Below are 12,856 nucleotides of genomic sequence, written 5' to 3'. Positions count from 1 at the left end.
GAGCTTCTCGACGATGTTGGTCCTTCATCGTTGCCCACCATTGGCGGGATTCCTCGTTTTGGGCAAGCCTCGCTTACTCGTGGGTGGTCACCTCGGCATGGCGCTGAGCGTTGAGCCCAAGTAGCCTCAGTCACTTGGCCACCATGAGGTGGCGACTTGCCTCCTCCGTGGCAGCCTACTCGCGTGAGATCAAGATGGTGTGCTCGAAGTTGGCGGTGTTGGTCTGCTCGAGCACTCGCTCCCATATCCGCGCGAGGACGCGCGCCTCGGCCTCGTCGGAGGCGATGAAGTCGTCGTCAACGCCCCTGTCGCCGTCTTTTTCTTCGGATTCCTCAAAGCTGAACCTCGAGGAGAGGGAGGCGGTGGAGAGGGAGTGCGGCGACGACGGCGGCGGCTGCTGCTCCCCGCACTCAAGGAGGAGGCACCACCGTAGGCGTACAGCGCGAGGGAGGGAGGCACCGGTGCTCCCCAGTTGGTCCAGGACAGCCCGCTTCTTGCTGCCCACCGATCGACTTGCTCGGAGCTCGACGCTGGTTTTGAGGCGCTGGCCGCGGGCACCGAAGCACGGTGGGACGGGCTCCATGTCGACGCGGCGGAGCGACTCCCGTCGACGAAGGTGTGGATTAGGTGGCGGCGGCGGAGTATTTCGGCGCTAGAGGTTTGTTGGCGGTGGCGGATTTGGCGAGGGAGTGTGGCGGAGTGGATAGGGTTTCTGCTCGGGTCCAGCGAGCCGAGCGGCATATGTACCATCCGAAGCGGGCTTTTCTCATGCCACTGAACTATGTTTACGGGCCGGCACCATTTTACGGGCGCTTCACGAAACGCAAAACCGAGCGTGGCCTGGAATTTTTTCAGTTTTAGGCTTATTTAGGGTAGCTGCTAGAGCTGTTCTTAGAGCATCTCTAGCAGACACCTTGATGAGGGACTGGCTTCCCGATCTTTCACGATGCACCTTGTTGATCCATAGGACCGATAGATCTTGAACTCCCCTGACAGATTCAAGGATACTCAAGCGCATATGATTACTCTTAACAGCTCAAGAACTCACACATCTTTATTGGATAACTAGACGAACGTCCAAGACGCCGTCATAGGGCCAACCCCGCAGGGATGGTGATTGTGGAGGAACCCAAGGTTCTACAAGACTTGAATCAAAACTAGACTACCTGAAACCCTAACCGTACCATCTCCTTATATGAGAGGGAGAGGTGGCCGGCCGCCCCCCTTATTGGGCCTAACCTAGTTCGACTTGGACAGGCCAAGTCAAACAGACTATATTAAAACCCTAGATAGCCCACAACATGACCTAGCTACATTATTTTATCTTCTAATAACAAGATTACAATAAACTACTGGTACAACCTTAGACTCAAATATCATATCAATGGCTGTCCTAGAGTACCAGGCCCGGATATCCATATCATCTCTCCCCTTCTTCAAGAAGCGTTGTCCCCAACGCGTGAGGGTCTGCTAGAAAAAGGGTAGCGTCAGATAAGAACATCGTCAAACTTCATCCTCAAGCCTTGCCAGTCTTCCACACCACATCCTCCCTCTTCGACTAGCTTGACCTGTCCTTGACGCCATTTGGTCTTCGACGCCATAAACCTGATTGAAGACACAAGTATCATTCCAAATGCAACTGAAGCGCACCATACATATCACCCAAAACACACAGAACAAACTCCTGCACGCCATGGATCCAAATAAGATGAAACACCTCCTAGTGCACCAAGTATATTACCCAAAACACACAGAACAAACTCCTGCACGCCATGGATCCAAATAAGCTGAACACACCCGAGTATGCAACCTTCTGAAAACCAGTGTCTCTTTTCCTTGGCGCTTCTTTGCCTCGTGCATAATTGCACCAACCAAACAATTTACTATCAATTTCCATTGAAATTCACGTTCAACCAATCAATCTCCATGAAAACAACACGTCCCTTAGCTGAAACGTGTCTTTTCTTTCTTTTCCTAGCCTACTCTGATGCAGCCTGATGTAGCAGTTTGAAACGAAAACGGGGCTCCCAAAAATCAGGACCGAATTGATTCGTTCCTTTTTCACGTACGGGAGCAATAGCAAAAGTCGATCTGCACTTTCTTTTCCTGGTCCATGCGTTGCTCCTTTCCTTTGCTGAAAACAGATCTGCAAACTATTGGTCATTGCAAATCACGCTACAACAAATCAGCCAATATTGTTCTCTTCTTGCTTGCCGTACGCGCAGAGGACACCCATCCGAACGGACCTGAACGAGTCCAGGGAAGGAAATCGCCAGGAGAAAAACAAAAACACAACGACTCGAAACAAATCTCGCCTAGATTGGAAACCGTCGGCAGCCTTCGATCTCCAAATCGCGACCACCAAAAACAGACGAACTACCTCAGAACCAACTCGACAAACGCCAACATGCTTCCAGATAGTCATCACTTAACTGATCAAATCAGCCTGATGACAGATGATCTTGAAACTTGACTCTGCCGTCAACTTCCTCCTCCTCGGTCTTCACCAACAGCATGGCGGCGACGTACCCAATGGTGGCCACGACAACCGAGCAACAAAGCAATCTGCACCGTGATCAACCTAGCAAACTGATACCAAATGATGAGGGACTGGCTTCCCGATCTTTCACGATGCACCTTGTTGATCCATAGGACCGATAGATCTTGAACTCCCCTGACAGATTCAAGGATACTCAAGCGCATATGATTACTCTTGACAGCTCAAGAACTCACACATCTTTATTGGATAACTAGACGAACGTCCGAGACGCCGTCATAGGGCCAACCCCGCAGGGATGGTGATAGTGGAGGAACCCAAGGTTCTACAAAACTTGAATCAAAACTAGACTACCTGAAACCCTAACCATACCATCTCCTTATATGAGAGGGAGAGGTGGCCGGCCGGCCCCCTTATTGGGCCTAACCTAGTTCGACTTGGACAGGCCCAAGTCAAACAGACTATATTAAAACCCTAGATGGCCCACAACATGACCTGGCTACATTATTATCTCCTAATAACAAGATTACAATAAACTACTGGTACAACCTTAGACCCAAATATCATATCAATGGCTGTCCTAAAGTACCAGGCCCGGATATCCATATCACACCTCAAACCCCAAACTCCAAACCAGAAGCGGCAAACAGAACTGCATAATTTAAAACAAACATTCGCGCCTTATTGTTTGCTACATTAGAAAGGAGATGAAACAGTGGAGCCTAGTGCTCCGCTTTCTACGTTAATGGCGCTCGCGGCCGCGCTCGCTGACTACCAAAATACAGCTCACCGGCGTCAGAGAGCTTCGTGCCGCATCGGTGCAGCAGGCTGGAGCTCACTCGTTGTCGGAGATCTTGTTGTCGGTGTCGCGGTGGTTCTACTCGTCCACCAGCGTCGTCAGGGTGCCCGAGACGGATTCAGGGACGAAGTTGCCGGCCATCTGTGCGTGGGAAGCGAGCTCGAGATTGGCGGCAAGGCTAGGAATGTCGTGGTCCTCCGCTTAGTCGACCGGGTTGAACCGCGACACCGGGGCCGAGGCGCTCGAGCTCGACCCCTCGTTGTAGGTGAGGCGGCGTGGCGACGGCCCGCTATAGCTGGAGCAGCGCGGCGGCGGATCGCAGTAGAACTGTGGTTCGCGCCGCTCGATGCGTATGGTGGCTTTAGGCCATGGCGGAGGTAGCGGTAGGAGCCGCGGATGCGGGCGGCGCCGGAGGCCCGACGGTCCCACTCGAGCTCCTTGTCGGCGGATAACTTGTGGGTGCTGGTGGAAGGGGATCTGGCGCCGCCCAACCTCCCTCCGCCGCGGCCTCCTCGACCTCCGCGGGACCATGGCTTGAATGCGCGCGGGAGGAAGGGGATTGCTCGCCGGAGAGTGGAGTGCGCGCGGCGGATTTCTCGTTGGCGGGGGCAAGGCGGATGGGGATTGAACTGCATTGGCGTCGCCGAACGGGATATATAGCGGCCGAGAGTGGTTTTGGGTTGCAGCATGGAAAATATATCCGGGCCAGACCACCGATGCGGTGTCTGGCCTGTAAAAAAACAGCCTAAAACCCCATATTGGCCCAAATTGCTATATGTGGACCGATATGGGGTGTCTCCTAGAGATGCTCTTAATTGGAGCATCTCCAGTCATGTCCTCCAAAGCGGCCCCCAAATCGCACTGGATCTAGCGAGGGACGTTGTTGCTTGGTGCCGCTTTTGGGGCACGTCTCTACTCAGTCGCCCCCCTATTTCAAGGCTCCAAAACAATAAATATGCACAAAAAAAGTTTTCATTCAAATTTGATTATATTATATAAGTTTGAATGAAAACGGCCATGATTATCTAAACCCTAGCATACTGGCCGCTCGACGGTGCATTTGATGGCCCCGCTCCGTCGTCGTCTCCCCTCCGCCGCTGCTCGTTCGCCGTGCTCCGCCTCTCCCTACGGAGCATGACGAGAAGAAGCCATCCTTCCGCATCGTCGCCTCCCACCGCCGCTGCATCTCCTGCTGGAGGGAGAGTTCGACGCCGCGGCGAGCCCGCGCATCTTTGTCCTCCTCGCGGGCACGAACGTCGTCCTGCAGCTTAATATGCAACTCGAAGGACTCGACGATCGCCCGCTGCTCCTCCGGGTCTAGCCCATCGTCAGACCAGTTGAAGTGGTCATCGTCGCCCTTGTCCTCCTCCTCCACTTGCGCCGCCGCCCCCAATGTCGACATCTCCGCCTCCCATGCCACTGCTTCCGCTGTCGCCACCTCCTCCTGCAATTGCTGCTCCATCTGCTCCCGCCGTTGTCGTTGATGGAGCTCCCGCAGCCGCTCCTACAGCTTCTCAATGTGCCACCGCTCGTGCAGCTCATCCGCACGCCGCCGCCGCTGCAGCTGCTCGCCGCTCGCCCATCTGCTCCATTCGGTGGAGGCGCATCTCTTCCATCGCGACGGCGTCAAACACCTCTATGGTGGCCGCTTTGCGCCACCTCCTCCCACGCTTTATTGTTCGCCAGCTCTGCGTCAACGCCGAACTTCGGTGGTAGTGGAGATGTGGGTGGAGGTGGAGACGGTGGTGGAGGCAACTGTCCACCGCCAGCGAAGGTCATCATTGCGTAGGTGGTGCGCATGGGACGAGGCATGTGTTTCAACGGAGAAACGGATGCCAACGGCTGTGGTGGCCTCCATTGAGCGGAGGAGGCCTTTTATTGGCGCCGGCGGCGCGAGAAGAGATGGGAAGAGGCCAGAAGCCGTGGGAAGAAAGAGCGGTAATGAGCGGTGGGGTGTGAACGGCGGCAACGCGTGGAGGAGGCGCAACGCCGACTGGACGTCTCGCCTGGCCCTCCATCGCCATTAAGGCAAAGTTCGTTCGTGTGTCAACGATGCATCGGGCGCTCCACTCCCCGCCGCGCTTCTCGCTCTGTCCAGCGCGTCCCCTGTGGAGCGAGTACGGCCTCGGGGCATCGGACAAAGTATTGGGCTGCATCGGGCGGAAAGGGCCTTTAAGAGGCACGACAGGGGCCGATTAAATGTCTGGCGTGCCCCAAAATCCTTTGGGGACGCTTTGGGGACGCGACTTGAGATGCTCTTAGCCCTCAGTAGCCATTATTGTACCTACTTATTTATAACCGATGTCATTTTTAAGTTTACATAAGTATATTTTTTTTAAAAATACTTGGCGTTGTTTTTAAGCCCAATAAGAGCATCTCCAGCCGCATCCCCCAAAGCGGCCCCCAAACGGCGCCAGATCGAGCGTTTGGGGGACATGTTTTCTTCGTTCCGCGTTTGGGGGACGTCGCTCCCCAGCCGCGTCCCCCAAACGCGGCCCCAAAACTTTTTTTGATAGGGTTTTCGAAAACACAACCATTTATCAAACATAGCATACAAATAAATATGTTTACCAAAATTGTTTTCAAATTAATATACAACAAAGAATAAAAGAACTAAACAAATATAATAAGTGGCGCTAGATCAAGGCACCGCGACATTTGCTGATAATCCTTTGACCCACCACATATGCTCTACGAGATCATTTTGAAGTTGCTCGTGAACATTTCTATCACGGATCTCTGCGTGCATGGCGAGAAAATCAGCAAAATCTGCAGGCACATCATGATCAACCTCCGCAAGAGGACCCTGACACTCATAGGGACCAACATGTCTCCTGGCCTGATTCTTGCGGTCATCCTCGCTGATCAATTACATGGGTATGCCTAATGGGCATGTCACGTGTATACCCCTGGTTACGTTTTCAGGCATTTGAGGAGTTGAAGGCTCACAGACCCGAAGGTTTGGAGGCCCATGAAGCCGAAGATGTGCGGCAGCCGAAGATGTGCGGCCCAAGAAAGTATAGACAATATAGGGAAACTTGTAACAATATATGGAAAGGCCCAACGCGGCCCGATGTTTGTATACTTGTACGACACAGAAAGCCTCGGCTTCGCCTCCTATATAAGGGTGAAGCTGAGGGCAAAGAAAGGATCGATCATTGTTAAACCCTAGCCACCAATTCTTCCTAGCTAGACGCTTTGCTCGTCTTACCAATTTTGAGTTCTACTTTCCCTCTAATTCCACGAAACCCTAAGTCTACAATCTGTAGGCATTGACGAGTTAATACCTCCTCAATTGGCGCCGTCTGTGGGAAGTGAGGTAGGAAGGTCATGATCTCGATGGCATCATCATCATCATCATCATCATCATCATCATCGTCATCATCGTCGGCATCAAGCAACACAATTGAAGGAGGAAGGTTCTTACCGCTTTTCGGCCCCGATTTTTTAGGGGCCGTCGGCGGCCGAGCTTGAATCCTCGGGATCGTCGACACCATCCATCGACTCAGGCGACGAGGAGATGTTGCTGCTACGCTTAACCAAGCCCGCTAGTAGCGGGAAACTCGCCGATTTGTTCGGCGGGATGACTTTCGGTCGATCGCTGAAACCGATCTACTTCAGGGTACCGACCCCGACAACTTCACCAACTTCGACTTTAGCAACAACATCAACTTCACTGCTAGCGAGGAGGTTTTCGCCGATCCATATGACGGTGTCACCTATCCCTTGCATAGTGTGCGGATGCCAAGTCTAGCATCACGTAGAAGGAACTCGGTGACTCAAGATCCCGAGCTCGACGATAGCGCGGACTCGACACACCATCAGATATGTGTGCTCATGGCGTTGGGTCGCGAAGTAGAGGAAGATGAGCAATCTGAGGCGTTCGACCCATTGGGTAATCCCTATGTCGATCCCGCAGATCTCACAAAAGGAACATGAAAAAAAATATGCTGGAGCTCAGCCAAAAGAGCAGGTACAGCTTTCCCAAGCCGCATGGGATGGAGCCACAAGGGTCATAAACGGTACAGAACCGGTGACAACGCAAGCAAGGGCGACCGAGCTAACAACATATCAATATAAACTTAGCCGCGCAAGATGTGAGTTGCAGAAGATGCAAGAGTAAATAGATGCAAGAAAAGTTACAGCGGATGCATCCACCGAACACAGAGCTAACCTGAGCGTGCAAGCAGGGAATTCAACAGGCAATCACAGAGAAAGAGCAAGGTCTCGGATGGCAGGCATACCCGAGGCCGAGCGAGGAGAGCATTTGATTCAAGATCTTGACATGTCCTTCATGTCAATAGATTTGAGAGGGCATATAACACCCAAGACGCCAGAAGCAGCTTACATGGCAACACACGCATACTTGATGGCAACCAGGCCACCTCAGGGCGATCCTCGAGCATCCTTATATCAAACTGCTATGGCAGTCATCGGCGTTATGGGGGCATCAATAGCCGGCAGAGAGGTCATCCAACAACCCGCAAGATCTCCACGTCGTAATAGTCCAAGGCAAGGAGGGCATCATAGATCAAGGTCACCCGCGTCGGCAACACAGACCTTGGCAGGCAGCTACAACAGCTTGAAATATCCAAAGAGAGGGCGATGTGAGGAACAACGCAGCTCAGGCACGAGTCGATAGAGCATGAGAAGAGAGAAGTCGTGAAGATAGAAGTCGAGAGAATTGTCATACAACCGAGGATGGCGAAGAGGAATTATGCTGACTCCCTTGCTTTATCCGTAGGGTTTGCAAGACTCGAGTACTTGCTAGATTTAGGCTACCCGACAACTACAAAAAGTTCGACAGACTTCAGGATCCAGAGGATTGGTTGGTCGACTACTTGGAAACAATAAAGTTAACTGGAGGCACAAGAGCGATAGCCATGCAAAGCATTCAAGTTCACCTTAATGGATCCACAAGATCATGGATGAGGAAATTGCCAGAGGGGTCGATAGACAACTCGAAAACCTTCGAGAGGATGTTTATGCAGAATTTCAAATCCACGTGCAAAAAGCTGGTGTCGATCGAACATCTGAGGGCCTGCACGCAAAAGTCAGGCGAGTCAATGCGAGCATACATCCAGAGGTGGAGCCTCATACAAAAATCGGCCGACCATGTGTCTGAGCTGGGAAGAGCGAACTCGATAACAGTTGCAGAACTCATGGATATAGAAAATAATTGGGCTGATGGCAAAGACGCCGCCCATAACAAGTGGTATCGTTCACCTGAGGAAGACCGAAACATGAACAACAACCAAAATAAGCGAAGATTTCTCAGCTTTGCGGAATACGACGGACCCAGCCAAGTATCGGCCGGCTTCCGTAGCAACAATGGTAACAACCACCGTGACGATTACCGTAGGAGCAATGAGCAGCGAAGTGACAATTGAGATGCGCCTAATTCTAGCAGGCAGAGCAATCGATCCAGGTAACCACGAGCGTACAACATGTCATCAGAAGAAATCATGAACGGACCATGCTAGATGCACTTTTATATAGATCCCGAAGGAAGGAGGGCATCGGGTCACCTCCCAAAGGACTGTCAAACATTCCAGGCTCTACGAAGGATCACGGAGAACACACAAGCCGAAGCAATCAGCAGAGGATATGCTCAAGGGCCAAGAAGTGAGGTGCACGTACCATTACCACCACCACCACCAGTAATCACCAACGGGAACCAACAAAATCAACAATAGATCGCGGGTCCTCCAAACACTAGTAGCGGATATACGTAGCCAAAAGGATCGGTAGTGAATCCAGAAAGGCAAGCCAACGAACAGATCGCAAAAGTTGATTACTCGACAGGTAAATATGGCAGTGCTATCACCACCACCAATTGTCGAGTGCCTTAATTGATCAGATTAGCCAATAGGATTCAGCAGAGAAGATCACCCACCCCAGGTGTTGCGGCAAGGACATTCAACGATGGTGTTACCAGTAGTTATCGAAGGGTACGAGATCCCTCGAGTATTCATAGATGGAGCAAGCAACATAAAATTAATATATGCAGACACATTGAGAAAAAAAATCATATTTCGCTGGCCAATCTGATGCGAATGGACACGCGTTTTCATGGGATAACGCCCGAGAAGGCAAAATACCCCTTGGGCAAAATAGCTCTCGACATACAATTTCGGACAGTGGAAAATTTCAGGAAGGAAAAGCTCGAGTTTGAGGTCATGGACTGGCCATCACAGTACCACGCTCTCCTGGGACGACCCGCATATGCTAGGTTCATGGCAGCACCGCACTATACATACCTCCTGTGGAGGATTCCTAGACCCAATGGCCCAATAACGGTAAGCGGAAGTTTCGCATTGTCAGATAAGTGAGACAGGGATTTTAACAAGCTTTCCGAGTCGTTAGGAATGCAAGCTGATTACGAGGCAACAAAGTTTACCACCAACCATATTGTGTTAGCATACGGGGGTAGATCCTTGCAAGAGCAAGCTTTCGACACCTCCAAGGACTCCAAGGAAGTACAAGTCCACCCAACAGATCCAAAGAAGACAACACATCCATCGCGGTCAACCTGGACCGCACATAGGAAAGCGCACTCATCGAGTTCCTCCGTGAGTGTTGTGAAATCTTCACATGGTGTCCAGCCAACATGCCAGGAGTACCTAGGGAACTTGCTGAGCACACACTTAATATGGATCCAAGTGCCAGACCAATACGACAACCTCTGCGCCGCTTCTCCGAGCCGAATCGCAAGGCCATGCTGTCAGAAATTCATTGCCTTGAAGACATTGGATTTATCAAAGAACAAAAAACTGAGGTCACTTGGGTCACCAATCCAGTTCTGGTCCCGAAGAATCACACTGATGTCCTTCGCATGTGCATCGACTTCACGTGTCTCAAAAAACATTGTCCAAAGGATCACTTCCCCCTCCCTCGGATCGATCAAGCCTTTCGCCCAGTGGGGGCTCGACATGGTAGGAAATTTTCACAAGTCTTGGCCAGGAGGCCATGTTTACCTACTTGTGGTAGTCGACAGATTCACTAAATGGGTCGAGGCAAAACGAGTAACAACAACAGATTCAACGGCAGCCGTAAATTTCATCAAAGGCATCGCCTTTCGGTTTGGTGTTCCGAACATCATAGTAACAGACAATGGTACGAACTTCACCTCCCGAGAATTCAAGGATTATTGTGAAGGACTGGGTATCAAGCTACAATTTGCATCAGTTGCGCACCCACAAACCAATGGTCAAGTCGAGAAAGCAAACGACCACATCTGCAATGGAATTAAGAAACGCTTGTTAGCGCCGCTCGAAAAAGCAAGGCATGCCTAGGTCGATGAATTACCCTCTGTGCTGTGGAGTCTGCGAACAACACCAAGTGTAGCAACTCAAGAGACGCCGTATTTTCTGGTCCACGACGCTGAAGCCGTGCTTCCGGTGGAACTAGCCCATGATGCTCCACGAGTCGCGGAATACAACGAAGAAGCTTCATAGAGAGAACTCGAAGATGACGTTGATGTAGTCGATAAGGCAAGAGACATCGTGTTATCTAGAGTAAGCGCATATCAACATAACCTAAAAAATTATCATAGTCGTCGACTCCGACCCGGATCTTTTGAAGTTGCTGATCTAGTTCTTCGACTCAACAAAGATGGCCATGAAAAGCTGGAATATCCTTGGTTGGGACCGTATATTGTCACAGAAGTCATTCCAGGCGGAGCTTATTGACTCAAGTATAAGAATACATGCAAAGACGAAGGGAACCCGTGAAATGTTGCACAATTGCGGCGTTTCTACGCGTAGAAAGAAGCAATCAGAGTTTTGCATGCAATGACCATGTAAACATACAATGTACTTGAAGAACAGCTCGCAAGTTTTCAGACGTACTCTTTTCGTTTCAGGGTACCGAGTGGGACTAATAGGTTTCTAATGAGGCGGGTTTGCTTTGCTGAAATATAGCATGGTTTAAATAAAAATAGTGGTGTCGAATATTACATTTTTTCTTCACAAATCAAAGCTCGGGGCTCGACCTGCAAATTAAATATAGCTTAACTTGACAAACATCATAATGTACTCAGTTTGGCTTCGTACAAGCCTCGCGGGTAAATCTATCGCGACTAAAAACTATTGCCACCTGATAATCGGGGCCCCAGTTGGGAAAAAAATATCAAAACAACATGGTTACTTAAAAATATATTCGCCTTGACCGTACAAGAGTCTCGCGAACATATAAAAATAGTTTGATTATATGGTGCGCATGGAGTCTACTTCGAGTAGCGTGTCAATCATCTTTTCAACAGGACCAGACACTGCTTCAATATGATGATCAAGCTTTATTTTCTTTTTCGACCTCTTCAAAAGAACTCCCTTTGCAACTTCATCGGGATCAATTTTAGGGTGATGAATCCTAAGCCATATTAGGGCAAATTTCACCCCAGCAACCATTTGCGCCTTCACGAAGCTGTGAATGTCCCGCACATTCTTGAACTTTTCCATCAGGTTGGTAAAATTTTCGGGCTGCGGATTGCGAGGAAACATGGCATTGTATGCCATACCCAGCGAACTGCTGCAAAAGTTGATAAACTCACGTGCCTGAGTGGCGTGGTCTTGAAATTGGACAATCGCCTGACAGCATGCTTCGTCCGCCCAGAAATCAACATTGGCTTCAGCCGCAAGTCGCATGAGACCTTCGACCCGAAGGTTCACTCATTTTTCTTCGGCATCAACATCCAAAGAAGAACCTATGAGGAAAGGAAAACAATATAGTAAGTAATTGTCAGACAAGATTTTTCTAGTTAGAAAATTTGGAAAAAGGAAATGTGCTAGCCATATCTTGACTTGCAGTAGTCATAAGCTCAATCATATAATGCTCGCGTTCAGCATCACGTGTGGCCTTCAAAGTAGCAGTATTTTCAGATTGGCAGATTCTTGCGCATGAAGAAGAGCAGTTTGTTCACGTTCAGAAGATTTCCTTGCTTGATCCAAGGCGGTCATAGCTTGTTTCTTCAGTAACTGCAGTTGTTGCCCTAGATCTCCTATTTCCCTCTCTATCGAATTATGCACCATTGGTGTGGTTAGGCTAGCAGCCTCAGAGGTCTCTGTTGGCCTCGGAACATCGCAAGAAGTATCAAGACATCCAGTTTCTTCATAGTCATCAAAGATTAACTGGAAAAAGTGTAAAATGTTCGACATCAATCTCTCGGCAAGCTAATTTTTCATTCATCATTAGAATATATTACAAAGGAAGGTCCAAAAGGCCGCAACCGCTAAAGTTGTTTACAAAATGGTAAAATAGAAGGATAAACTTCTACAAAAGCAAAGGCACAAAGTTATCTACTTGACCTCAGTCTGAGTAGTACTAGTGGAGGAGGAAGCCGTCGGGTCGATGATGGCGATCCGTTTCTTCGAGAAGGCCTTCGCGTTCTTCAAGAGATGAGTCCATTTTTCTTTGTTCAGGCCTCAAACAGTCGCCACCTTTGCCCAGTCAATTTTTTCACCACTGGCTATTGACAGCACAATGGTGCCTTGAACACCAATTCTCAAAGAAGTTTGGCAATGCGCCAAAATAGGGTCATCCTTGCCCGTGAAGCACTTGGC

This window comes from Lolium perenne, chromosome 2 (genome assembly GCF_019359855.2).
Source record: "Lolium perenne isolate Kyuss_39 chromosome 2, Kyuss_2.0, whole genome shotgun sequence".
NCBI classification, from domain to species: Eukaryota; Viridiplantae; Streptophyta; class Magnoliopsida; order Poales; family Poaceae; genus Lolium; species Lolium perenne.
The sequence above is the reverse complement of the archived record's forward strand: the minus strand, read 5'-3'. Positions refer to the sequence as shown.